Raw genomic sequence first — 25,487 nt, forward strand, 5'->3', positions numbered from 1 at the left:
GAAAGATACGGAAGGGAATATATGGAGCGACTGGGAGAGAGAGAGAGAGAGAGAGAGAGAGAGAGAGAGAGAGAGGTAAACAAAGATACACAAAGAAAACAGAAAAAAAGACAGAGAAGAGAGCAAAAGAGAAAGGAAAGAGAAGAAGAGGAGAAGATCAAGAATAAGAGGAACAAGAGGAAGGAAGGAAGAGGAGAAACTTGAAGAGGAAGGGAAGGGAGTGAAGAGGAAAGAGGAAGGATAAAAGAAGAGGGGAAAAGAATAAAAGATGGAAAGAGACGCCAGGAGGAAGAGGAGAAGAGGAGAAGAGGAGGAGGAGGAGGAAAGTCATATTTGCTCTCTAGAACATGATGTGGCGGAGAGAGAGAGAGAGAGAGAGAGAGAGAGAGAGAGAGAGAGAGAGAGAGAGAGAGAGAGAGAGAGAGATTCCGTTTTCTATGCTTGTTGATTTCTCTATTACTCAATCTATCTGTCTATCTATCTATCTATCTTTATCTGTCTATCTATTTCTTCCTTTCATATGCAATAGCTGTCAATCAAACCTCCCCCCCCTCTCTCTCTCTCTCTCTCTCTCTCTCTCTCTCTCTCTCTCTCTCTCTCTGAGGAACTCTCAAATCTCTTTCTTTAATCTTGTATTTGAACTCTCTCTCTCTCTCTCTCTCTCTCTCTCTCTCTCTCTCTCTCTCTCTCTCTCTCTCTCTCTCTCTCTCTCTCTCTCTCTTTCCATGTTTCCTCTCCTTTTCTCTCTCCTGTTCTCCTTCCTTTCCCTGTTATTTATCCTCCTCATCCTTCTTCCTTGTCTTTTCCTCGCTCTCTCCTTTCCTTCCTTCTCTCCTTCCTTTCTTTCCTCCATTCGTCTTGCTGCGATGGATGGGAGAGATAAATTTAAATAAAGGAGAGAGAAGGACGAATAGGAGCAAGAGAGAGAGAGAGAGAGAGAGAGAGAGATTAATGACTTACAACAAAAACAATAAGACGGACAAAGTACAGTTGAGAATAAAGAGAAAAAGAAAGAAAATAAAAATAAAAAGTAGTGGAAAGTTTGAGAGAAAAATACTTAAGACTTTTTGGAAACCTGGACAAAATTTGGGTCCCTTAAATTTAACTTTTTTCCCTCTCTCCCTCCTTCCTCTTTCCCTTCCTCTTCCCCTCTCTCACTCCTCTTCTCTCTCTCTTCCTCTTTCATTCCCTTTTTCCTCCTTTTTTTCCTTCCAAAGATTAGTTATGTGAAAGGGAGTATAGGAGATAGAAGGGAAAGAGAAAGGGAAGAAAAGGGAGAGGAAAATATAGAGAAACGAAAAGAAGAGGAAGAGGATGAAAGAAGGGGAGAGGAGGGAATAAAGAGTAAAGAGAAAGAATAGGAGAGAAAAGAAAGGTAAATCATAAAGGAAAATGAAAGATAGAAGTGAAGGAGAAAGGGAAGAGAAGGGAGAGGAAAATAGAGAAACGAAAGGGAGAGGGAGAGAATGGAAGAAGTGGAGAGGAAGGAGTAAAGAGAAAGAAGAACAGGAGAAAAAAGGAAGGGAAAGCATAAAGGAAAAGGAGAAGGAAAGACAGAGAGAGAATTAAAGAGGAGAGATAAAGAAAGGAAAAGGAGAGAAAAAGAGTAAATAAAAGTAAAAGAGAAACGAAAGGGAGAGAAAGGGAATGGAAGAAGTGGAGAGGAAGGAGTAAAGAGAAAGAAGAACAGGAGAGAAAAAAGAAAGTGAAAGAGAGAGAGAATTAAAGAGGAGAGATAAAGAAGGGAAAAGGAGAGGAAAAAAAAAGAGTAAATAAAGGTAAAAGAGAGGACATAAGAGGAACAGAAGGAGGGATTTGATATAGAAGAAGAAAAGAAGAGGAGAATGGAAAGCAGAGATGAAGTGATGGAAAAGAAAGGAGGAAATAAAAGAGAAATGGAGATAAAATGGAAAATTCTCAAAAAAATACAAAAGAAGAAAAAAAGGAAGAGAATTGAAGACAGGAGGAAGACTTAAAGAAATAAGCATAAAATGGGAAAGGAGGAGGAAAAAAGAGAAAAGAGGGAATAAGAGAAAATGAAGAGATGGGATTTTATTTGTTTAATATGGAGAGGAGAAGAAGCGAAGAGAGGAAAAAAGAGGAAGAGAAAAGACAAGAGGTTTGGAAATCATTGTTACTTAAGAAGACACGATCGAGGGAAGAGAGAAGGATAGGAGGAAGAAGAGAAAAAGAGAAAAAGTGAAGAGATATAAATTTAAATGTCTTACGGAGAGAAAAAAGAAGAGGAGAGAGAGAGGAAGAGGAGAAAACAGAGGAAAAAGTCACTATTCCGTAGAGATAAAGTGGAGGAGGAGGAAAACAAAAAGGAGAAAAGGAAAGAGTAGGAAGAGGAAAAGGAGAAAGAAGAGTAAAAAAAAAAGGAAAAGAGAAAGAAGGAAGGGAAAAAGAGGAGGAAGAGGAAAAGGAGAAATAAGAGTAAAAGAAAGAGGAAAAGAGAAAGGAGGAAGAGGAAGAGGAGAACGAGGACGAGGAAGAGGAGAAGGAGGAGGAAGAAGAGACAAAGGAGAAAGAAGAGGAAAAGATTGAAAGGATGAAGAGAAAAGGGAAAAGGAGGAGGAAAAGGAAGAGGAAAAAGAAGAAAAGGAGGAGAACAAGGACGAGAAAGAGGAGAAGGAGGAGGAGGAGGAAAAGTAGAAAGAAGAGTAAAAGAAAAAAAACAGGAAAAGAGAAAGGAAGAACACAAAAGGAAGAGGAAGAGGAAAAAAAAAGAGAAGGATGAGGAAGAGGAGGAGGAGGAGGAAATGAGCAGGTGAATATGGAGATCCTTTAAACAGGTGGATATTATACCTGGTGCCTTGATTGCCCGGACAGGTGAGAATGGGCAGGTATTCACTTGTTAATTAGGCGAAAAGTTTCCAATCTGACTCACCTTCTCTCCAGTTTCTTAATTTCCTTCGCTATTTCCTTCCTCTCTCTTTCTTTTCTTCACACGCTTTTTTTTCTTCTTCCTTCATTTTCATCTCCTTTTCCTAACTGACTCACTTTTTCTCCTTTTTCTTCTTTTCCTCTCCCTTTTCTTCACACCCTCATTCGCTTCTTTTTCTTCTTCCCTCATTTTCATTTTCTTCATTTTCTGACAGACTCATTTTCTCTTCTCTTTCTTCGTCATTTCCTTTCACACCCTCATTCGCTTCTTTTTATTCTTCCCTCATTTTCATATTCTTTCTTTTCTAACCGACTCATTTTCTTCTCTTTCTTCGTCATTCCCTTCCTCTCCCTCTCTTTTCTTCACCCCTTTATTCGCTTTATTTTCTTCTTCCCTCATTTCCATTTTCCTCCTTTTCTAACAAACTCACTTTTTCTTCTCTTTCTCCTTCGTTTTCTTCCTCTTTCTTTTCTTCATATCTTTATTCGCTTCTTTTTCTTCTTTTACCTTTCTTCATCTTCCTTTTTTTCTTCCTCTTCCTTCGTATCCCCTTCATCGTCCTCATCTCCAACCGTTTCCTTCTCTTCCCTTCCCTCCTTCATACCCTTTCCTTCATTCCCTCCCTTTCTTCCTTCCTGTCTTTTTTTTTTTTTTTTCCTTCACATTATATTATTTTGTATTTTTCTACGTATATTATTTTGTATTTTTCTACGTTAACTTTATATTTCTTTTCCTCTATTTCTCTCATCATATATTTTGTAGTTATTTTCCCATTGCTGTTTTTTCTTTTATTTTTCACATTTCCTTTTGTAGTTTTTTTTTTTCATCACTAACCTCTATTTTTTTCTTTATTTTTAACGCCATATGTTGAGTTTTTTTTCTCACACAATTTCTTTTCTCTTATCTTTCACACTTTCTGTTGTTTTTCCCCGACCTTTCCTCTCTCTCTCTCTCTCTCTCTCTCTCTCTCTCTCTCTCCTCCCTATCTTTATTTTCTTGTCTCCTTCTCTCTTTTCTTAGGCTTTACTTTTATTATATCTTTTTTATCTTTTTTCTTTCGACCTTTTCTCTCGCCATCTCTCGTCAGCCCATCTTTTTCTTTTCTTTTCTTTTTATTTTCTTTAGCATATCTTTTTATCTTTTCCTCCCACCTTTTCTTTCTCTCGCCTTGTCTCTCCTTCCCATCTTTATCTTCTTCTTTCTTCCTTCTTCTCACCTTCCTTTGATAACCTTATTTTTATTTTCTTTCGCATGTTTTTATTTAACTTTTTTCCTTCCTCGTCTATTCTGACCTTTTCTCTCTCTCAGTCTCTCTTGCTCATCCTTTTCTTCTTTTCTTATCTTTATTTTCCTTAACATCTTTTTTTCTAGACTTTTTTTCTCTCCCGCCCTGAAGAGAATAGAGAAATACACATCGCCGGTTAGGTAATATCAGGCTTGGTTAGGACGGAGGAAATATTTGGGAAGGCTGTGAGGAAATTAAGTCCGATAGAGGAAGGGAAAAAAGTCGATTCCAGATTAATAATAAATTGCAGAGGAATGTTGCTCATGTTACGAACGCTGTCGAGGCATTTTTTCCTCTTTTTTCCTTCTTTTTTTTTTCCCTCTTTTTGTCCCGGCGAGGATTCCTGTGTTTCTGAATTTGGTAAAAGAGAGAAATAGAGAAAGATGGAAAGGAAAGAAACTATTGATTGGGAAAATATAATATACCTTGTTGGGGCATTCCTTTCTTCCTACTCTTTTTCCATTCCCATCTTTTCTCCTTTTTCCCTTTCTAAATCTTCCTCTTCTCCCATGCCCCTTTCGTCCTTATTTCCTTTTCGTTTCCTTCTCTCTTTTTCTTTCTTCTTTTTTCCCTCTTTTTGTGCCGAAGCGAATTCTTGTGTTTCTGAATTTGGTGGATTTGTGGGAAATTTCGTAAAAGAGAGAAAAGAAGAAAAAGATAGAAAGAAAGTAATGATTGGGAAAATATTATATACTCTGTTGGACCATTTCTTTCTTCCTACCCTTTTCCCCTTCCTGTCTTTTCTCGTTTTTCCCTTTCTACGTCTTCCTTTTCTTCCTCTTCTTTTATGTTCCTTTCGTTGTCCTCATTTCCTTCTCCTTTCCTTCTTCCTTTCTCTTTCTTTTTTTTCTCTTTTTTTTTGTATCGAAGCGAATTCTTGTGTTTCTGAATTTGGTGGATTTGTGGAAAATTTCGTAAAAGTGGGAAAAAGAAAAAGATGGAAAGAATGTAATGTTTGTGAAAATATATACTCTGGATTTAAACTAGCATAGAAAAAGAATGAACTAAAAGAGGAAGAAAAGAAGGAGGAAGAAATTATAAAGGGAAGTATTGTATGATAAAGAATATATATGAAGGGTATAAAGATGATGAAGGGAGGATGTAAAGTAATAGGGAAAGAAATGATAAAGGAGAGAAAGGGAAGGAAGCGAAGATTACAAAGGAACAGCGAGAATGAGAAACGAATGGCGGAGGAAGAGGACGAAGGAAAGGGTATGAAGGAAGGAAGAGAAAAAAAAGAGGAAAAATGATATGAAGAGAAAGAAACAAAGAAGGGTATGAAGGAAGAAGGTAAGAGAAGAGAAGAGAATGGCGGGGAATGATAATACAGAACGAGGAAAAGAGGAAGAAAAAGGAGCAGAAAGGAAAATATGATGGAGAAGAAAGGAAGAGAAAAAAAAGCCAAACAAAAAAATAGAGATTGAATAATGTAAAAACGGAAGATAATTTTTAGGCTTCAGAATATATAAAAAACAAAAGAAGAAAATATGAAAGAAGAGGAAAAGGGAAGGAAATGAAGGGAAAAAGATGGAAAAGAAAAACACGAAAAAAGGAGAAGAGAGGAAATAAGAAATAAGGGAAAGTAGAAAGGAAAACTTAGGGAAGAGAGGAAAGGAAAATAGAGAAAATATGAAAGAGGAGGAAAAGGGAAGGAAATGAAGGGAAAAACATGGAAAAAAAGGAGAAGGGAGGATGAAACGAAAAAACGAAGGAAGGAGGAAATAAAGGAAAAGAAGAAAGGAAAACGTAGGGAAGAGGAGAAAGGAATAATCAGAAAGCAAATTGAAACAGACGCACAAAGAGAGGGAAGAGGAGAGAAAAATAAAGAGGAAAGGAGAAAGAAAACAACGACTAATAAAGGAAAACAAAAGGGAGAGAAGAAAGGAAGAAAAAATAGATCGAACAAGGAGAGAGTTAAAAAATAAAGAAAATAGCAAATAAAAACGAGGGAAGAAAAGAGGAGGGGGAAAGAAAAGACATGAAGAAAGGAAGGGAAAAGAAGAAAGGGAAAACAAATTGGAAAAAGAAGAAAAATAAAAGAAACTAGAAAAAGAAGAATGGGAAACAAATGAGAGGAAAAGAGGAGAAAAGATGAAAGAAAAGATAGATGGGAGGAAAAGAAGGAAGGGAAAACAAATTGGAAAAAGAAGAAAAATAAAAGAAACTAGAAAAAGAGGAATGGGAAACAAATGTGAGAGGAAGAGAGGAGAAAAGATGAAGGAAAAGATAGATGGGAGGAAAAGAAGGGAAAAGAAGGAAGGGAAAACAAATGGGAAAAAGAAGAAAAATAAAAGAAACTAGAAAAAGAGGAATGGGAAACAAATGTGAGAGGAAAAGAGGAGAAAAGATGAAGGAAAAGATAGATGGGAGGAAAAGAAGGGAAAAGAAGGAAAGGAAAACAAATGAGAGAAAAAAAGAAGAAAAAATAAAATAAAAATAGAGGATTCCAAACAAAAAAATACATCGACCGTAAAATAGATCATGACTATTGTATTGGACTGAAAATTGTTGCTGTATATCACACACACACGCGCGCACACACACACACACACACACACACACACACACACACACACACACACACACACACACACACACACACACACACACACACACAGTCACACAAACAAAAAATAACAACATTCACCTGCCCTTTCAAATTCTTACCTGTCCAATTTCTCCTATTAGATGACATTACGTGGATATTTTTAGACTACCCGGAGGGCTAGATTTACCTGGGGCACTGAGTCAACCTGTCGGCACGAAGATTACCTGGCCGGGATGGGATTTAAATGGCTGTTCGAGAATTTATAAGCGAATTGAATAGGAGAGGAAGAGAGGGGAGGAGGGAGAGGGAGGAAAAAGTGAAAGGAGAGAGAGAGTGAGTGTGTCAGAGTGTGTGTGTGAGAGAGAGAGAGAGAGAAGTAAAGAGGAAAGGAAGATAGTAAAGAGATACGGAAGGAAGAGATAAACTGATGAAAAGAGAGAGATTGAGAAGTAACTGTTTACTTCCTCTGAGTCTTTCTCTTTGTCTCCTGACTTCCATCTCTCTCTCTCTCTCTCTCTCTCTCTCTCTCACACACACACATTCGTTTGCTCATGGTGTACTTTTTGTCTTCCTCCTCCTCCTCCTCCTCCTAAACTTACAATAGGGACGACCCAATTTGTACCAACTTTGATTACTATATTCGGGATCTTTTACTCTCTCTCTCTCTCTCTCTCTCTCTCTCTCTCTCTCTCTCCAGCCACGGTTAGCTGAGCAAAATCCGGGTCAGTTGGAGGCAGAAAAGGGAAAAGGAGGAGGAGGAGGAGGAGGAGGAGGAGGAGGAGGAGGTGGAGGAGGAGGATGATAGTGATGGTTGTGGAGCAAGAAAGAAGATAAGCCCCTTTTTCCTCCTCCTCCTCCTCCTCCTCCTCCATTCCTCACTTCCTCAAATGGCAAATGCACTTCAGCACCATTTCCACTTTTTACTCCCTCATATTTTTTTTCTTTATTATTTTTTACTTTATTCTGTTTGACTGTTCCTTTTAGTGTCTTGAGACAAGTATTAGTGATTTAATAACAACGATGATGATAATGATTTTAATACTCTTACAACAACTATTATTGCTTTACTACTACTACTACTACTTATTTCCATGGATTTTTTTACTTTTTATTACTAAGAAACATACAGATTTTCCACACACACACACACACACACACACACACACACACACACACACACACACACACACACACACACACACGCACCAAAAACTCTCGTCTCTGATCCAGAATTTGTGTCGTGTTGGCTTTTGTGTTTATCGATGGAGCTGGTGTGTGTGTGTGTGTGTGTGTGTGTGTGTGTGTGTGTGTGTGTGTGTGTTTGTGTGTGTGTGTGTGTCCCCCGCTGTGTTTAGTTTTGTTTTATCTTTTATATATTTTTTTTTTAATAATCCTATCATTTGTTCTTTCCTGAGTCTAACACACACACACACACACACACACACACACACACACACACACACACACACACACACACACAATCATGCAAATTTGAACATAAACAAACACAAAAAGTCACCCCAGCACAAACAAACATACAAACACACACTCCAAACAAACACACTTCCATATTGACCACATTAGTCAATTTGCAAAGCTTTAAAATGAAAAGCGAAAAATAAAGCGAAACAAAAAAAAATATGGCCCCGATGATTCCTTTGGCGGGCACACGGCGATAGGAAGGGCAGGCGCTGGTTATCACTCACTCCCAAAACAGTTCGCTCTTTTTCTAGACTTTTTTTATTTTCATTTCCATTTTTTTCCCTTTGTTTTTTTTATTATTTTCTCTTGTTTTTGTTATTTTTCTTTTCCATTCTTTTTTTATTTATTTTCTCATGTTTTTGTTATTTCGCTTTCCCTTTTCCTTCCTGTTACTCTGTTTTCCCTCCCATTCCTGTTATTTTATTTTCCCTCCCATTCCTGTTACTTTATTTTCCCTCCCATTCCTGTTACTTTATTTTCCCCTCCCATTCCTGTTACTTTATTTTCCCTCCCATTCCCGTTACTTTATTTTCCCTCCCATTCCCGTTACTTTATTTTCCCTCCCATTCCCGTTACTTTATTTTCCCTCCCATTCCCGTTACTTTATTTTCCCCTCCCATTCCTGTTATTTTATTTTCCCTCCCATTCCCGTTACTTTATTTCCCCTCCCATTCCCGTTACTTTATTTCCCCTCCCATTCCCGTTACTTTATTTTCCCTCCCATTCCTGTTATTTTATTTTCCCCTCCATTCCTGTTATTTTATTTTCCCCTCCATTCCTGTTATTTTATTTTCCCTCCCATTCCTGTTATTTTATTTTCCCTCCCATTCCTGTTATTTTATTTTCCCCTCCATTCCTGTTATTTTATTTTCCCTCCCATTCCTGTTATTTTATTTTCCCTCCCATTCCTGTTATTTTATTTTCCCTCCCATTCCTGTTACTTTATTTTCCCCTCCCATTCCTGTTATTTTATTTTCCCTCCCATTCCTGTTATTTTATTTTCCCCTCCATTCCTGTTATTTTATTTTCCCCTCCATTCCTGTTATTTTATTTTCCCCTCCCATTCCTGTTATTTTATTTTCCCTCCCATTCCTGTTACTTTATTTTCCTCACATTCAGTTAATTTTTTTCCACTCCCATTCCCGTTACTTTATTTTCCCTCCCATTCCCGTTACTTTATTTTCCCCTCCCATTCCCGTTACTTTATTTTCCCCTCCCATTCCCGTTACTTTATTTCCTCCATTACTGTTACTTTATTTCCCCTCCATTCCTGTTACTTTATTTCCCATCCCATTCCTGTTACTTTATTTCCCCTCCCATTCCCGTTACTTTATTTCCCCTCCCATTCCTGTTACTTTATTTCCCCTCCCATTCCTGTTACTTTATTTCCCCTCCCATTCCCGTTACTTTATTTCCCCTCCCATTCCTGTTACTTTATTTTCCCTCCCATTCCTGTTACTTTATTTCCTCCATTCCGTTACTTTATTTTCCCTCCCATTCCCGTTACTTTATTTCCCTCCATTCTGTTACTTTATTTTCCCTCCCATTCCTGTTACTTTATTTCCCCTCCCATTCCTGTGACTTTATTTTTCCTCCCATTCCTGTTATTTTATTTTCCCTCCCATTCCCGTTACTTTATTTTCCCTCCCATTCGCGTTACTTTATTTTCCCCTCCCATTCCTGTTACTTTATTTTCCCTCCCATTCCTGTTATTTTATTTTCCCTCCCATTCCTGTTACTTTATTTTCCCTCCCATTCCTGTTATTTTATTTTCCCTCCCATTCCCGTTACTTTATTTTCCCTCCCATTCCCGTTATTTTATTTTCCCCTCCCATTCCCGTTACTTTATTTTTCCCTCCCATTCCCGGTACTTTATTTTCCCCTCTCATTCCCGTTACTTTATTTTCCTTTTCCATTCCTGTTACTTTATTCCCCCTCCCATTCCTGTTACTTTATTTTCCTTTTCCGTTCCTGTTGTTTACTTTCCCCTTATTCCTTTTATTTTTTTTCTCCTATCCTTTTTTTTTTTCTTTGTCTTCTACTTTCCGTTTTTGTTGTTTTCTTTTCCGTTCTGTTATTTTTGTTTGTTTCGTCTTTTTTTGTTGTTATTTTACTTTCCCTTTTTGTTCCTGTTATTATATTTTCCTTTGTTCCTGTTCTTTTCCCTTTTTCTCCCTTGTATTGCCATCTCTCTCTCTCTCTCTCTCTCTCTCTCTCTCTCTCTCTCTCTCTCTCTCTCTCTCTCTCTCTCTCTCTCTCTCAACCTACTTTCCTTTATTTTCCCATTTCCTTCCTCATTTTTCTTCCCCTTTCCACAATTTCATCTCTCTCTCTCTCTCTCTCTCTCTCTCTCTCTCTCTCTCTCTCTCTCTCTCTCTCTCTCTCTCTCTCTCTCTCTCTCTCTCTCTTTCTCTCTCTCTCTCTAATGAAGATTGACTCGCCCCGTCCCTCCTAACCTCAAACTAATATATTTCCACCGCCAGACATATTTTTCCCTACACAACAAGGACGGAAGGGAGGAAAGGGAGAAGATAGAGGGAATAAAGAGAGAAAGGGAGAAGATTAGGCAGGAATAAAAGGGAGAAAAGAAGTGCAGGAGATGTAGGGTGCAATGAGTGGAGTGAGGCTCGGGAGGAATGGAAGGGAGGAAAGGGAGATGGTAGGAATAAAGGGAGAAAGGGAGAGTGATAGGAAGGAGTTGAAGGGAGAGAAGAAAGGTAGAAGATGGAGGAAACAGAGAGAAAGGAAGAAGGTAAGGTATGAAAAGGAGGGAAGGAAGGAATTTAAGGGAGAGAAGAGAGGTAGAAGATGGAGGAAACAGAGAGAAAGGAAGAAGGTAAGGTATGAAAAGGAGGGAAGGAAGGGAGGAGAGGGAGAAAATAAAGTTAGAAAGGGAAAAAGATAGGGAGTAAAAGAAGGGAAAATAGAAGAGGATGAATTGGAGGGAATACAGCTGGAAAAGTAGAGGGAAAGAAAGGGATGAAAGGGTGAAGATGGAGGTGGAAGAAATGAAGGAAGAAAGGAAGAAGGATAAAAGATGAAGTAGTAAATGGATGAAAGGAAAAGAGAATGAGAGAGAGATAAGGAGGAATGTAAATGAGTAGAGTGAAGATATAGAGGGAAAAGGGAGAAAAGGAGGAACTAGAGAAAATAAAGGGATAAGGGGATAATGTTAAGGGAGAGAAGAACGGGAGGAGATGGAGGAGGTAAAAGGAGAAGGTTAGGAGGCATGGGAGTGTGTGGGCAAAAACAGTGGAAAGAAAAGAGAAAAAAATGGAAAAGAGGAAAGGAACTGATGGAGCGAGCGAGCGAGCCAGAGAGAGAGAGAGAGAGAGAGAGAGAGATTTAAAGAAGACGAAAGCGAATAAAGTAGGATAGAAATTAAAGAAAACAAAGAAAATCAAATGGAAAGAAAATAATAAAGAAATGGGAAACTATTATCTTTAAAAAAATGAAGAAAGCAAATAGAGAAGAGAGAAAGAAAAAGAAAGAAAAGAGAAATGAAAAGGACCAACAAGGAAAACCACCACCACAACCACCACCACCACCACCATCACCATCATCATCACCACCACCAGCACCATCACCACCATCAACACCATCGCTTCAAAATCATCCACGTCTTCATTATTGGTGTTCGTCCTCTTCCTCTTCCTCCTCCTCCTCCTCCTCCTCCTCCTCCTCCTCCCCTCTTCTCTTCCTTATCGTCATTTTCATCCTGACAACTTCAAACAAGATTATCTCCCTCTCTCTCATCTTCCTTCCTTCCTTTCTTCCTCCTTGATTTGCCCTCCTCCTCCTCCTCCTCCTCCTCCTCCTCCTCCTCCTCCTTTTCCTTCTAATTCACCATTTCCGCACCTTCCTCCTCCTTCTTTCGTTTCCTCTTCCTATTCTTCTTCCTCTTATCCTTCCTCTTCCTTATCTCCTATTTCTCCTCCTCCTCCTTCCCCTTCTTCTTCTTCCACTCCTCTTCCTATTCTTCATCTTTCCCATCATTTTCTCCTCCACCTCCTTCTCTTCCTCGTTTTCTGCAACCTCCTACTTCTGCTCTTCTTCCTCCTTCTCCTCTTTCTCCTCATTCCACATCTCATTGTCTCTGTCCACTCACTCTCCTCCTCCTCCTCCTCCTCCTCCTGAATCCTTGCCTCTGGTTAATATTCTACCTTCCTGTCTTCCTATATATCCTCCTTCCTTCCTCCTTTCTTCCTTCGCTTCCTTCCTTTCAATAATTTTATGCCTCTCCCTCTCGTTTGGGTTCTCCTGTTTGTGGCTTAATTCCTTTGTTTTATTCTTCTTTTTCTTCTCCTTTTCTTCCTTTTTATTTATGTGGTTTTTATTTCCTCCTTTCTTTCTCTTATATTCTCGTGACTCTCAATTCTATTTTCTCTAGTTGATTTTTTTTATCTTTTCTTTCTTTCATTTTACTCCTTTTCTCTTTCTTTCTCTTACTTAATTAACACTTCCCTTTCTCTTCTTTCACTTCTCCTTTTTTTCACTTTATTCCTCTTCTTTTCTTTCTGTCTTTATTCCCCTCCATCCCGATCTTCTTTCTTCATTCCTTTCTTTTTTTCCTTTTTCCCTTCTTCCTTTGTTTTTTCATCTATTTCTTTATTCTTTCTTTTCCTCACTTTTCCTTCTTCTCTTCCCTTTTCCCAGCTTTTTTCCTTTTTGTCCTTCCTTCCTTCACCCCTTTTCTTCCTTTCTTTCTTTTCTTTTCCTTCCTTCTTTCCTTCTCTCATTATCAACTATTCCATTTTTGCTTTTTTTTCCTCTTTCTCTCTTCCACATATATTTTCTTCCTCTTCTTTCCCTCTTTTCATCCTCTTCCTTTCTCTCCTTTTCTCCAATTCATTATCTATCTTTTCCTCCTTCCTCCTCCTTCATAACCTTTAATTTCCCAGTTTTCCTATTTTATCTCTTCTGTTACTTACCCTTCCTCCTTTATCTTCCCTCCTTTCCCTCTTCTTCTTCCCTCCAACTGCACTATCTTTCTTTATTACTCTTTTTTTTATACCTTTCTACTCTCCCTCCCTCCCTCCCTCTCCTCTCTCCTTTCCTCCCTTTTTTTCCTCCTCCTCCTCCTCCTCCTCCTCAAATTTTCTCATTTTTCTTTATTGTCTGGTTAGATTTTTCCTCCTTCACTTTTTTCCTCCGATTCTTTTTTTTTTTTTCTACTATTCCTCCTTTCTCTCTTTCTTTAATCCTTCTTTCCCTTGCTTTCTTCTCCTTCGTTTCTTCCGTATTTCTTTTCCTTCCTTTATATGTTTACTTTCTTCTTCTTTTCTTTTATTTATTTCCTTTCTTCCGTTCTTTGTTCCTTTCTTTCTTTTTTTCGTCCTTTCTTCCTTCCTTCCTATTCAGCTTTTTTTTTCTCCCTTCCTATTCTCTCCTTTCTATCACTTTCTTCCCTCATTCATTCCGTTTCTTCTTTTCTTTCTTTCTCATCTTTCTCTCATTCATTCATTCATTCCCTTTTTCGTTTCTTTCTTTTTTTTCTTTCTTCTTTCCTTCCTTCTTTCTCTCCCTTCCTCCATCATCATTTTCTTCTCCCTCCTTTCCTTCCTATCCTTTCTTCCATCCTTTCCTTCTTACGTCTCACACACACACACACACACACACACACACACACACACACACACACACACACACACACACACTTTTAAGGAACATACGAAGCGTGATATAGTAACTTAACTCTTCCGAAATCTTACAATCTTAAAATATAACTTAGAAGACTTGCGAGGAATTTCTGAGCATCCTTAAAAGACTTAGGGACGACTTAAGCATGTTTTTAAATCCTTCAGAAGTTAAGAGGGAAGGAAGGAAGGAAGGAAGGAAGGAACGAAAGGAACGAGGAAGGAAGGATGGAAGGAAGATTGGAAGGAAAGGAGGAAGGAAGGGAGTGAAGGTGGAAGGGAGAGGAGGGAACGAAGGAAGGAAGGAGGATTGAAAGAAAGAATTAAAAAAAGGAAGGAAGGAAGAATGGATGAAGCCAGAAAGGAAGGAAGGAGGGATGGAAGAATGGAAGGCAGAAACTAGAAAAGAGGACGAATGGAACGAAGGAAGGAAGAGAGGGAAAAGAATGAAAGAATGAGTGGAGGAAGAAGTGAAGGAATGAAGGAAAGAATGTTGGAAGGAAGAGAAGGAGAAGAATGAAAGGATTGGAGCAAGGAATGAAGAAGGGAAGGAATTCTGGAGGGAAGGCAAGAAAGTGATTGAAATAAGTGGAGGAAAGACTGACATAAGAAAAAGAGGAAAGAAAATGAAAAAAAACATAAAAGAAAAAGAAATGCTAGATAGGAGGAAGGAGTGAAAGAAAGAAGAAAGTGATGAAGAAAGGAAGTAGATAAATAATTAAAGGAGAGGAAATACGAACGGAAGGAAGGAGAGGAAAGTAAAGAAGGAAAAATTATAGGAGAGGAAAGAATGAAGGAGGTAGAAAAAATGAAGAAAAGATCAGAGGAAGGAAGGAAAGAAGAGTATGAAAAAAATAATAATACAGTAAAGGAAAATAAGAAAGTTTGAGGAAAAGGAAAGCTGAAAAAGAGAAAGAAAAAAGAAATATTGGCGGGAAAGAGAGAAGGAAACGAAAAAAAAGTGTAGAGGGAGTGAAGGAATGCTGAGAAAAAGAATGGAGGGAAATAATATAGGGAGAAAGAAAGGGAAGAGAATAATAGGACTATACAAGGGAATAAAGAAAGGCTTGGAAAGAGAGAAGATGGATGAAGAAAAAGAGAGAGAGGGAAGGAAATGAAAGACGTGGAAGAGGAAATGAAGGAAGACTTGAGAGAGAGAGAGAGAGAGAATAAAGGAAAGCTGAGAAAGAGGTGGAAAGTTGGAATGTCGAAGGAAAGAAAGGAAAATGAAGGAAAATAAAGGAGGAAGAAAGGAAAATATTTATCTATCAAAGAAAGAACGAGGAAAAGGAGGAAAATAGAGGGAGAAAAAGAAGGAAGGGAAGAGAAGGAGAAAGGAGGGAGAAGAAAAGTGAAGTGTTGGGAGGGAGATGAATTGAATAAGGAACGAAGGAAATTTGAAGGCCGAAGAAAAGTGAAGAAAATGGGTTTAGGAGAAAAAAAGAGAAAGGGATGAAGGGAATTGAATCACAGAAAAGGAGGAGAGAAAATTGAAGGAAATAGAGGAAACGGAAGGAAAAGAAGGAAATAAAGTAATGAAATAAGGAGGCGAATCAAGGAAGAGGGAAGGAAGAAAGGAAACATGAGAAGGAAAGAAGAGAAAGGAAGAAAGAAAAAAAAAATGAAATAAATTAAGCAAAGTAAGAAGAAAAGGAAGATAGGAAAGCTGATGAGAAAGGAAAAGACGGATAAAAAAAAAGAGAAAAAGGGAAGAGGTGAAGGAAAACGAATTAAGGAAGGAAGAAGAGATGAAAGAACGAGAAGGGAAGGAAGTACGAGGAGAGGGAGGGAAAGGAGCATTAAAGAAGGTTGAGAGAGAGAGAGAGAGAGAGAGAGAGAGAGAGAGAGTTGATGAAAGTGGAAAAGGAAAAGCAAAGAAAAAAAGTGAAATAAAAAGCAAAAAAAAAGACGAAAAAAAGTAAAAATATAAGCAAACGAAAGCAGGAACATGATAAACAAGAGCAAGAATAGTTGATAAGGAAAGGAAGAAGATAAACAAGTAATAACAGAAGGAATAACGTAAGAAAAAAAAAAGAGGAAGAAAATCAGGAACAAAGAAAGGAAGAGAGGAGAGAGAGAGAGAAGGGAAGTGAAAGGAAGGAAAACAGGAAAGAGAGAAATGACTAGAGAGGTTCAGTGCCTTGTGTGTGTGTGTGTGTGTGTGTGTGTGACAAACTGAACTGCATGTATCGGTATGTTGTGTACCATCTCGATTGTGAGTGTGTGTGTGTGTGTGTGTGTGTGTGTGTGTGTGTGTGCGCAGGTGGCCCCGAGTCTGCCCTCTCCATACACGTCCTGGAATTGAGCCAAACACGGAGTCTGCCATCCAGTGCTTGGTGCCAGTGTGTGTGTGTGTGTGTGTGTGTGTGTGTGTGTGTGTGTGTGTGTGTGTAGGAACCATCATCTCTTATTCATGCTGCATTGCTTGAAAGTCATCCAAATGGTGGTGGTTGTAGTAGTAGTAGTAGTAGTAGTAGTAGTAGTAGTAGTAGTAGTAGTAGTAGTAGTAGTAGTAGTAGTAGTGGTAGTAGTAGTAGTGGTAGTAGTAGTAGTGGTAGTAGTAGTAGTGGTAGTAGTGGTAGTAGTTAGAGTAGTAGTAGTAGTAGTAGTAGTTGTGGTAGTGGTGATTGTAGTAGTAGTAGTAGTAGTAGTAGTAGTAGTAGTAGAAGTAGTTGCAGTAGTAGTAGTAGTAGAAATAATAGTAGTGGTAGTGATGGCGGTGGTTGTTGTAGTAGTAGTAGTCGTAATAGTAGTAATAGTAGTAGTAGTAGTAGTAGCAAAAGCAGCATCAGTAACAACAACAACACTGACGGTCAAGAAAAACAAGAAAGAAGGCGCGCAGAGTCTAATCGTTCGTGACTTTCCTTACATTTCCACACTTAGGAAAATTGTCCGCCAGGGAAGAGAGCAATAGAGGGGATGAGCCGCCAGCCCTTCCCCCTCCCCGGCCCAAGACGCGGCGAGGGAGAGAGAGAAGGGAAAAATAAAAGTGAGAAAAAGGCGAATTAGCGTCATACTTTTTACCTGGACACACACACACACACCTGAGGATAATTAGTGACGGGGCAGGTAAAGGCGCGCGGAACACCTGGAAATGTTGGCGAAAAGTGTGAAAGAAAATAACGGAGGAGAGTAAACAGTGAATTACTTTTTACATACGAGAATAAAGTATACATATAAATTTAATTACACACACACCTTGGGTAATTAGTGAAGGGACGGGTGGAGGCGAGAGAAACACCTGGAAATGTTGGTGAAAAATGTGAAAGAAAATAAAGGTGAAGAGTAAACAGTGAATTATTATTATTTTTACATACGAGAATAAAGAAAAAGATAAAGAAAATTAATGAACACAGCAAGAGTGGTGAATTTAATGAAAGGAGGTTAATGATATACAGGTAAAAATATATTAAGAAGTAAATAAAGTTACGAAATATGAAAAATGGGTAAAAAATATCAGAAACCCAGATAATAAAAATAATAACAATGAGTGATAAATGATAAGTAAACGATGAATGATGAAAATTAATAACGCATGAAAAGAAAAAAAAATTACATATGACGATGATAACTGGTAATAACGATAATAATAATAATAATAATAATAATAATAATAATAATAATAATAATAATAATAATAATAATACTCTTGCCTTAATAAACGAAGGAGGCAGCAAGATAACGTAGAGGAAGGAGAAAGAAAAGATAATAAAGAAATAAGTTACGAACATTATTATAAAAGAAAATAATAAGGAGAGAGAAAGTAGGCAGAAGATAAAATACGAAAAGAGGAAGAGGAGAGAGAAGAGAAGGGAGAGGAAGGAAAAAAAGGAATAGAGAAAAAAAAGTTAAATTCTGCCGTCCGTGGAAAAGGAGAGAATATAAAAGTGCGGCGCGGAGGTGAGCTCTGGGCAGGTAAGTAATTAGTGGAGTCTCACCTTGATAGCCAGAGGTGAATGTGTGATTAACTCTCTCTCTCTCTCTCTCTCTCTCTCTCTCTCTCTCTCTCTCTCTCTCTCTCATAACAGGGTTCGAACTGTGTCCAAAACCGATCCCTTCATCAGTACACAACCCGGATTTAGTCCCGCCGATACTCAATCCGGATCTATCGCACCAAGCGTCTCTTAACACAGGATTGCTCTCTCTCTCTCGCTCTCTCTCTCTCTCTCTCTCTCTCTCTCTCTCTCTCTCTCTCTCTCTCTCTCTCTCTCTCTCTCATTCATTTCGTAATTTCTTTGATACGTTTTCTTTCAACTTAATTGGTTTCTTTCTTTCTTCCTCTATTTCCGGTTTTTCTTTTTTTTTTCCTTTTGTTTCTTTCTTCTTTCCTTCCTTCCCTCCTTCCTTTCTTCCTTCTTTTTTTCCTTCCTTTTTTTTAATTTCTTAAAATCGTGTCTCCTTTATCTTTCTTTTTTTCTTTTCTTTCGTATTTTTCTTTCTTCCTTCTTTCTTATCTTCATGGCACACTTTGTTTTCCTCTATTCCTTCCTTCTTACCTTCTTTCCTTACTTTCTTCCTTTTCTTCCATTTTCACAAGCCTTTCTTCTTTTCACTCTTCCCTTCATACTTTCCTTCCTTTTCTTTTTCCTTTTTAAATTTTTCTTATTATTTTTCCCTCTCCTCCATATCTTCTAACTTCCTCTTTAATTCCTCATCCCTTTCTTCCTCTGTTTTCTTCCTCATTTCCTTGTCCTATTCCATTCTTTTTCTTCCTTTCACCTTTCCTTCCTTCCTTCTTTCACTTTCTCCTCGTTCCTCCCTTTCTTCCTTTTTTCCTTCCCTCCTTCCTTCTTTCTTTCCTTCCATTTCCTCCTATCTTCCTCTTCTCCTTTCTTTTTCTTTCCTTTTCCTTTCCTTTCGTGTCCTTCCCACCTTCCTTCCCTTCCTCCTTCCTTCCTTCCTTCCTTCCTCTTTTCACGAAGGATGACAAACACACAGATACAGAAATGACACATGATTCTGATAGCAAGCAACCAGAGAAAGAAAAAAAAGAGCACAACTGTAACTCTCTCTCTCTCTCTCTCTCTCTCTCTCTCTCTCTCGGGAAGCGATAAAGCCGGGTTGCGTTCCAGAGAAGGGTGCGGTAGTTGTGTTGCGGAGAAAGCCAACGGTTATCTGTACGCTGTTTGTGTTGCTGAGGCCGAGGTGGTGGTGGTGGTGGGGGGGGGGGGGTGGAATTGGGGGGGGAGGGGGGAACGAAGGGTTGAGGTTGTGATTCTGGTAGGGGAATATGGTGGTGGATGTTGGGCAAAGAAATAGTGATACAGTAGTAGTAGTAGTAATAGTAGTAGTAGTAGTAATAGTAGTAGTAGTAGTAGCAGCAGTAGTAATAGTGGTAGTAGTAGCAGTAATAGTAGTAGTAGTCAATCAATCAACCATTCTAGCTTAATTTCATAATATACAATAAGTTCAACATGACATACATATCACAGGAAACTAAAAAAAAATCCATATAAATTTAGTAAAACCATAAAAATTTACTTGCAGGGCTTAGGAAGATTCTTGAGTCTGTACCAACTATTTTTTTGCCAATATAGTCTCCGTGATGTAACTGAGAGCATCAACTTCATAAAGAGAATGAAATAAAGGAGAGAGAGAAATATGATGAAGTAGAATAAATAAAATAGAATAAAATAAAGAGAATAAGTAAGAGGAAGAAAGCATGAATGAAAAAGGTAAACAAAACAAACACAAACACAACACAAACACACTCATTTCCCCGCCGGCACACCTGGTCAATACTCTCACCTGTTGAACGCCTCGGAAAAACTAATTAACGCACCTTTTCTCTCTTGCAGGTGAGCCAGGTGACGCGCCCCCACAGGTAATGAATGGCAGCCGTGTGTGTGTGTGTGTGTGTGTGTGTGTGTGTGTGTGTGTGTGTGTGTGTGTTTTAGTAAGTCGCTCCCATTGTTTGCTGTGCCTTTGACTGCTTGAGAGAGAGAGAGAGAGAGAGAGAGAGAGAGAGAGAGAGAGAGAGAGAGATGCAGAAGCTCACAGGAAGACAAAAAAAATATACGAATCCTCTTAATACTCAAACGTGTGTGTGTGTGTGTGTGTGTGTGTGTGTGTGTGTGTGTGTGTGTGTGTGTGTGTGTGTGTGTGTGTGTGTGTGCGCGCGCCAAAGAAAGGAAGCTGACATGAGTAAATTTAGTCCTGAATATTTTGAAAGAAACGTTCAAATGTGACTGTGTACTTGTGTGCTTAGGGAGGAGGAGGAGGAGGAAGAAGAAGAAGAAGAAGAAGAAGAAGAAGAAACATTAGGAGTAAGAGGAAGTAATGTAGGCAGATAAAGGAAGAAGAGAAGGGAGGTGAAAAAGGGAAGGAGGAAGAGGAAGAAGAAAAGGAAGAAGAAAGATTTGAAAGAATGAATGAAGTGAGAGAGGAAGGTAAAACAGAAGTACAAATAGATGAGAGGGGAAGAAAATGAAGGAAGGAAGGAAAATGAAGGATGAAAAAGAGAGGAAAAGGAGAAAGCTGGAGGAGGAGGATAAAAGCAAAAGAGGATTAGAAAGAGGAGCAGAAGGAAGGTGAGAGGAGGGAACTGGATGAGGAAGAGAAGGAGGAGGAGGAGGAGGAAAAATGAAGGATGGAACGAAGGAAGGAAGGAGAAAGAAAAGTATAAAGGAGTTGAGGAAGAGAAGGAAAAGGAAAGTGAAGATAAAAATAGGGGAAAGAAGGAAAAAGAAGAATAGGAAGAGAAAGGAGGAGGAGGAAGAAGAGGAAGTATAAGGAGGAGGAGAAGAAATAGGAGGAGGAGGAGGAGGTACATCTAAACATTTATGAGGGATTATATTAAATTTACTTTCTTGACTCTCTCTCTCTCTCTCTCTCTCTCTCTCTCTCTCTCTCTCTCTCTCTCTCCTCCCAAGTCTTCTCGTTTCAGATTTTTCTTTGCAATATCCGTTTTTTCTCTCTTCTATCACCTCCTCCTCCTCCTCCTCCTCTTCCTCGTTCAGTGTTTTTTTCTCAACGTTTTTGTTCAAACTTTAAATATTTACATACAATTATTTTTCGATTTTAATATTGAAGAAACTTTATTATTTTGTTTTCCATTATTATTATTATTATTATCATTATCATTATTATTATTATTATTATTATTATTATTATTACTGTTATCATTATTATTTCTATTTTAACGTTATTTCTTATTATATTTTCCTTTTTTCTGTTCCCAGATTATTATTATGTACGATTTTTTATTTGTTTATCATCTTTCTTCAGTGTGAAATATAATCATAGACGAGAGTTATTATAGATGTGTGTATTGAGTGAAGACAATGAAAACAACAACAACAACAAACAACAAAGAACAACAACAACAACAACAACGACATTAACATCTTCACAACGACATTAACATCTTCATCACCATCATCATCATCATCATCATCACCGCCACCATCACCACGACAACCACCACCGGTACTTAAAGTCGTTGTATCCTGCTCTCTCTCTCTCTCTCTCTCTCTCTCTCTCTCTCTCTCTCTCTCTCTCTCTCTCTCTCTCTCTCTCTCTCTCTCTCTCTCTCTCTCTCTCTCTCTCTCTCTCTCTCTCTCTCTCCTCTCTCTCCTCCCTCCCTCTCTCTCCCTTCCTCCTCTCCCTCCCTTTCTCTCCTTCCCTCCCCCCCAGCCGGGGTCAATGCATTTTTAACACCTGTGGTAATTTAGGGAAAGGTGAGCAGGTGAAGGTGAGAGAGTGTGTGTGTGTGTGTGTGTGTGTGTGTGTGTGTGTGTGTGTCATTGTCTCCATTTCCTACCTGAGAATCTTCACACCTGTCCACTCATTACGAAGGGGATCGGCGCTCCCCATTATGTTTTACCTGAGCTGGGGGGAAAATGAGAGGGAGGGAATGAGAGGGAGGAAAGGAGAGAAGGAGGAAACCTAGGAAGGAAGGATAAAAGAAAGAAATGACCGAAGGAAAAAGGAAAGAAAAAAGTGGAGAGAGAAAGAAAAGTAGAATGAAAGTAGAGGAAACAGATTGTAAGAAGGAAGGAAGAAGGAAAGAAAAAAATTAAAGGTGAATGAGAGGGAAAGGAGAGGAGAGGAAGAAACGTGGAATAAAGAAAAAAATGAAAAAGGGAAGAAAGGAAGGAAGGAAAGAGGGGAAAGGAAAGGAAAGGAAAAAGAGAAAAGAGAAGAGAGGGAGGGAGGGAGGAGAAGAAGGAGAAAGAGGAGGAAAGGAAATAGTACCCCTTCATTTTCCCACCTTCTTTCACTTCCCCTTTCTTTCCCCTTCTTTCCTCTCTCATTCCCTCCCTTTCCTTCCTACCCTCTCCTCTGCTCCCTTTCCTTCCCTTTACCTCCCTACCCTTTTCCTTTTTGCTCCCTTTCCCTCCCTTTCCCATCTTATCCCTCCTTTCTGTTCCCATTCTTCCCCCTTTCTCTCCTTCCCCTTCCTTCCCCTTTCTTTCCGTCTATTTCCAGGAGAAGAAAGGAAGTAAGGGAAGGATATGGAAAGGGGAGGAAAGAGTGGAAGGAAGAGGAAGAGTATGATTGAAGTGGCTGTTATAGAAGGAAAGAAAGAGGAAGAGGAGGAAGAGGAGGAGGAGGAGGAGGAGGGAGGAAAGGGAGAGAGAACATTAGGCGCTTTGAGTTGGAGAAAATATAGAGGGGAAAGAGATGAAGGAGGAGGAGGAGGAGTAGGAGGAAGAGGAGGAGGAGGAGGAGAAGGAGGAGGAGGAAGAGGAGGGAGAGAAGTTAGAGATAAAGAAGGAAAATTTAGTGAGTAGAAGTGTGTTTCTCTCTCTCTCTCTCTCTCTCTCTCTCTCTCTCTCTCTCTCTCTCTCTCTCTCTCTCTCTCTCTCTCTCTCTCTCTCTCTCTCTCTCTCTCTCTCTCTCTCTCTCTCTCTCTCACCCCTGTCAAAAATAGTGTCTAGCCAAGATTGGAAATACGAGAGAAAGGAAAAAAAAAACGAAAATAGGAAAAGGAAATAAAAGAGAAGGAAAAATAAAAACCAAAAAGTGAAAATGCCTTCTGCTTCCTTCCTTCCTTCCTTCCTTTTCCTTTTTTTTCCTTCCCTTCTTTCATTTCAATCTCCGTCACCATTTTCTGTTTCTCCTTTTTTTTCCTTTTTTTCTTTTATTCCTTCATTCTTTCTTCTTTTCTTTAGTTATTCCTTCTTCTACTTTCCTTTTCGTCACTCTTCTTTTAACTCTATTCTATTTCCCTCTTTACTATCTTTATTTCCATCTTTACTATCTCTCTCTCTCTTCCTCTTTCCTCCCCTTCTGATACACGGTCAGGGGAGACTTTAATAATTTTCAACTCTTCCTTAATATTCTTCTTTAAAAGCTTCCATTCAATAAAATTTTCTCCTTATTTATCGAGGCTTTGTTTCCTTCCTTCCTTTCTTCCTTCCCTTTCTCTATGTCTTTCCTTCTTTCTTTTCTTTTTTCTTTCCTTCTATATTTCTTCCTCCCATCTTTCTTTCTGCCTTCCTTCCCATTCTCTCTGTTCTTCCTTCTTTCTTTTCTTATTTCCTTCTATATTTCTCCCTCCTATCTTTCTTTCTTCCTTCCTTCCCTTTCACTATGTTCTTCCTTCTTTCTCTTCTTCTTTCTTTCCTTTTACATCTCTCCCTTTCATCTTTCCTCCCTCTCTCTCGTGTCTTCTCCATTTCATATATTCCTTCGTTCCTTTTCTTTTCTTTTTTTTCTCATTTTTCCTTTTTCATTCTTTTTTCGTTCTTTTCTTGATTCCTTTTCAACATTCCTTCCTTCCTTCCTTCCTTCCTTTCTTTCATACCCCTTTTGCATTCTTTTCAACATAAGAACATAAGAACATCAGAACATAGGAGTCTGCAAGAGGTCGGTAGGCCTGTGCGTGGCGGCTCCCTTGAACCTAAGCTCCCGTGTATCCAACCCCACCTAATATCGCTGTCCATGAATTTATCTAATCTATTTTTGAATGTGACAATTGTATTGGCACTCACCACATGACTGCTCAGCCTATTCCACTCATCCACCACTCTGCTAGAAAACTAATTTTTGCCTATGTCTCTGTTGAATCTGAATTTATCCAGTTTAAACCCATTACTTCGTGTCCTACCCGGTTCTCTTACTAACAAAACCTTACGAATATCCCCCTTATTTAAGCCCTTCATCCATTTATAAACCTCGATCATGTCTCCACGCACCCTTCGCCTTTCTAGAGAATGCAAGTTTAACTGTTTGAGTCTTTCCGCGTATGGCAAGTTTCTCAACCCCTGAATCATCTTAGTCATCCTCCTCTGCACCGATTCTAACATTTTGATATCCATTCTATAGTAAGGTGACCAGAACTGAACCGCATAGTCAAGATGAGGTCTAACTAATGCTAAATATAGTTTGAGGAAGACTTCGGCGCTTCTGTTGCTTACGCTCCTTGAAATAAATTCCAGCACCTTGTTTGCTCGATTTCTAGCTTGAATGCATTATGCCCTTGGACGGAGATCAGAGCTCACTAAGACCCCTAAATCCCTTTCGCATCCAGACCTGCTTATGGGAGTGTCATTTAAGCAATAGTTATGTGAGGGGTTGTTCCTACCTACATTCAGAATGCTGCACTTCCCTACATTGAACTCCATCTGCCATTTATCCGCCCAGTCATACAATCTGTTTAGTTCACCCTGGAGAATACTAGCGTCCTGATCCGACTCAATTACTCTACCGATCTTGGTATCATCTGCAAACTTACTGACATCACTACTAATTCCTGTATCTAAGTCATTGATATAAATAATAAACAAAAGTGGACCTAATACTGAACCTTGTGGGACCCCACTCGTAACACATCCCCAGTCAGATCTTCTACCATTGATTTCCACTCTTTGCTTCCTATTGCTAAGCCACGCCTTGACCCAGTTCAAAACTTTACCCTTACTCCGTGAGCCTGTAGTTTAAGCAACAGTCGTTGGTGAGGAACTTTGTCCTTCCTCCTTTCTTCATTATTTTTCTCCGTTCTTTCCTTGTTTTTTTTCATCTTTTTTGTACTGCTTTCCTTCATCCCTTCCTTCCTTCCTTCCTCCACACCTTTTTTCCTTCATTTTTCCCTTTCTCTTTCATCGTTCCTTCCTTCTTTCCTGTCTCTTTCATCGTTCCTTCTTTCTCCTTCCCTTCCTTCTTTCCTTTCTCTTTTATGGTTCCTTTCTTCTCTCTTCTTTCCTTCCTTCTTTCCTTTCTCTTTCATCCTCCCTTCCTTCCTTCCTTCCTTCTTTCCCTCTATCCTTCCTTTCCTTAAAAATGTTTTTCTGAGGTAATTTCCTTTTTATTGAGAGAGAGAGAGAGAGAGAGAGAGAGAGAGAGAGAGAGAGAGAGAATCATGAAAGATGGAATAGGAAAAAACCCACGACAGACAGATCACGCCACCTTATAGAAATGTCGTCCGTCAGTGTTTACCGTCTCAGTTTATATACAAAGCATTTCATCAAGCTTGGAGGCCACCTTGACATACGTGACCAATTGTAACTTCATTATTTTCCAATCTGTAACTCGTCACTCCTTCACGACAGTCCGACTGACACACACCTGTAGTCTCTCGCGCTCAGACGCTCCTGTACACATAGGCTTAAGAATATATTTGCCTTAAGGAAGCTGAGTCTTAATCAACGCCTTTAAACGCCCCCCGGTACACCGTTACAGGAAGAAGGAAAAAAGGAAAAGAAA

At 39.0% G+C, this 25,487-nt stretch overlaps 1 protein-coding gene across 3 annotated transcripts in view; it reads left to right on the forward strand.

Moving 5' to 3' along the window:
* Positions 1 to 25,487, forward strand: part of LOC126985364 (platelet glycoprotein V-like) — a 172,449-nt gene that overhangs the window by 57,069 nt on the left and 89,893 nt on the right. For all 3 annotated transcript variants that reach the window (XM_050840143.1, XM_050840140.1, XM_050840141.1), the window contains one exon: positions 19,637 to 19,662. The gene's annotated coding sequence lies outside the window, so the exon portion shown is untranslated. The remainder of the gene's footprint in view (positions 1 to 19,636; positions 19,663 to 25,487) is intronic.

The sequence above is a fragment of the Eriocheir sinensis genome, chromosome 59 (assembly GCF_024679095.1).
Source record: "Eriocheir sinensis breed Jianghai 21 chromosome 59, ASM2467909v1, whole genome shotgun sequence".
In the NCBI taxonomy this organism is placed as follows: domain Eukaryota; kingdom Metazoa; phylum Arthropoda; class Malacostraca; order Decapoda; family Varunidae; genus Eriocheir; species Eriocheir sinensis.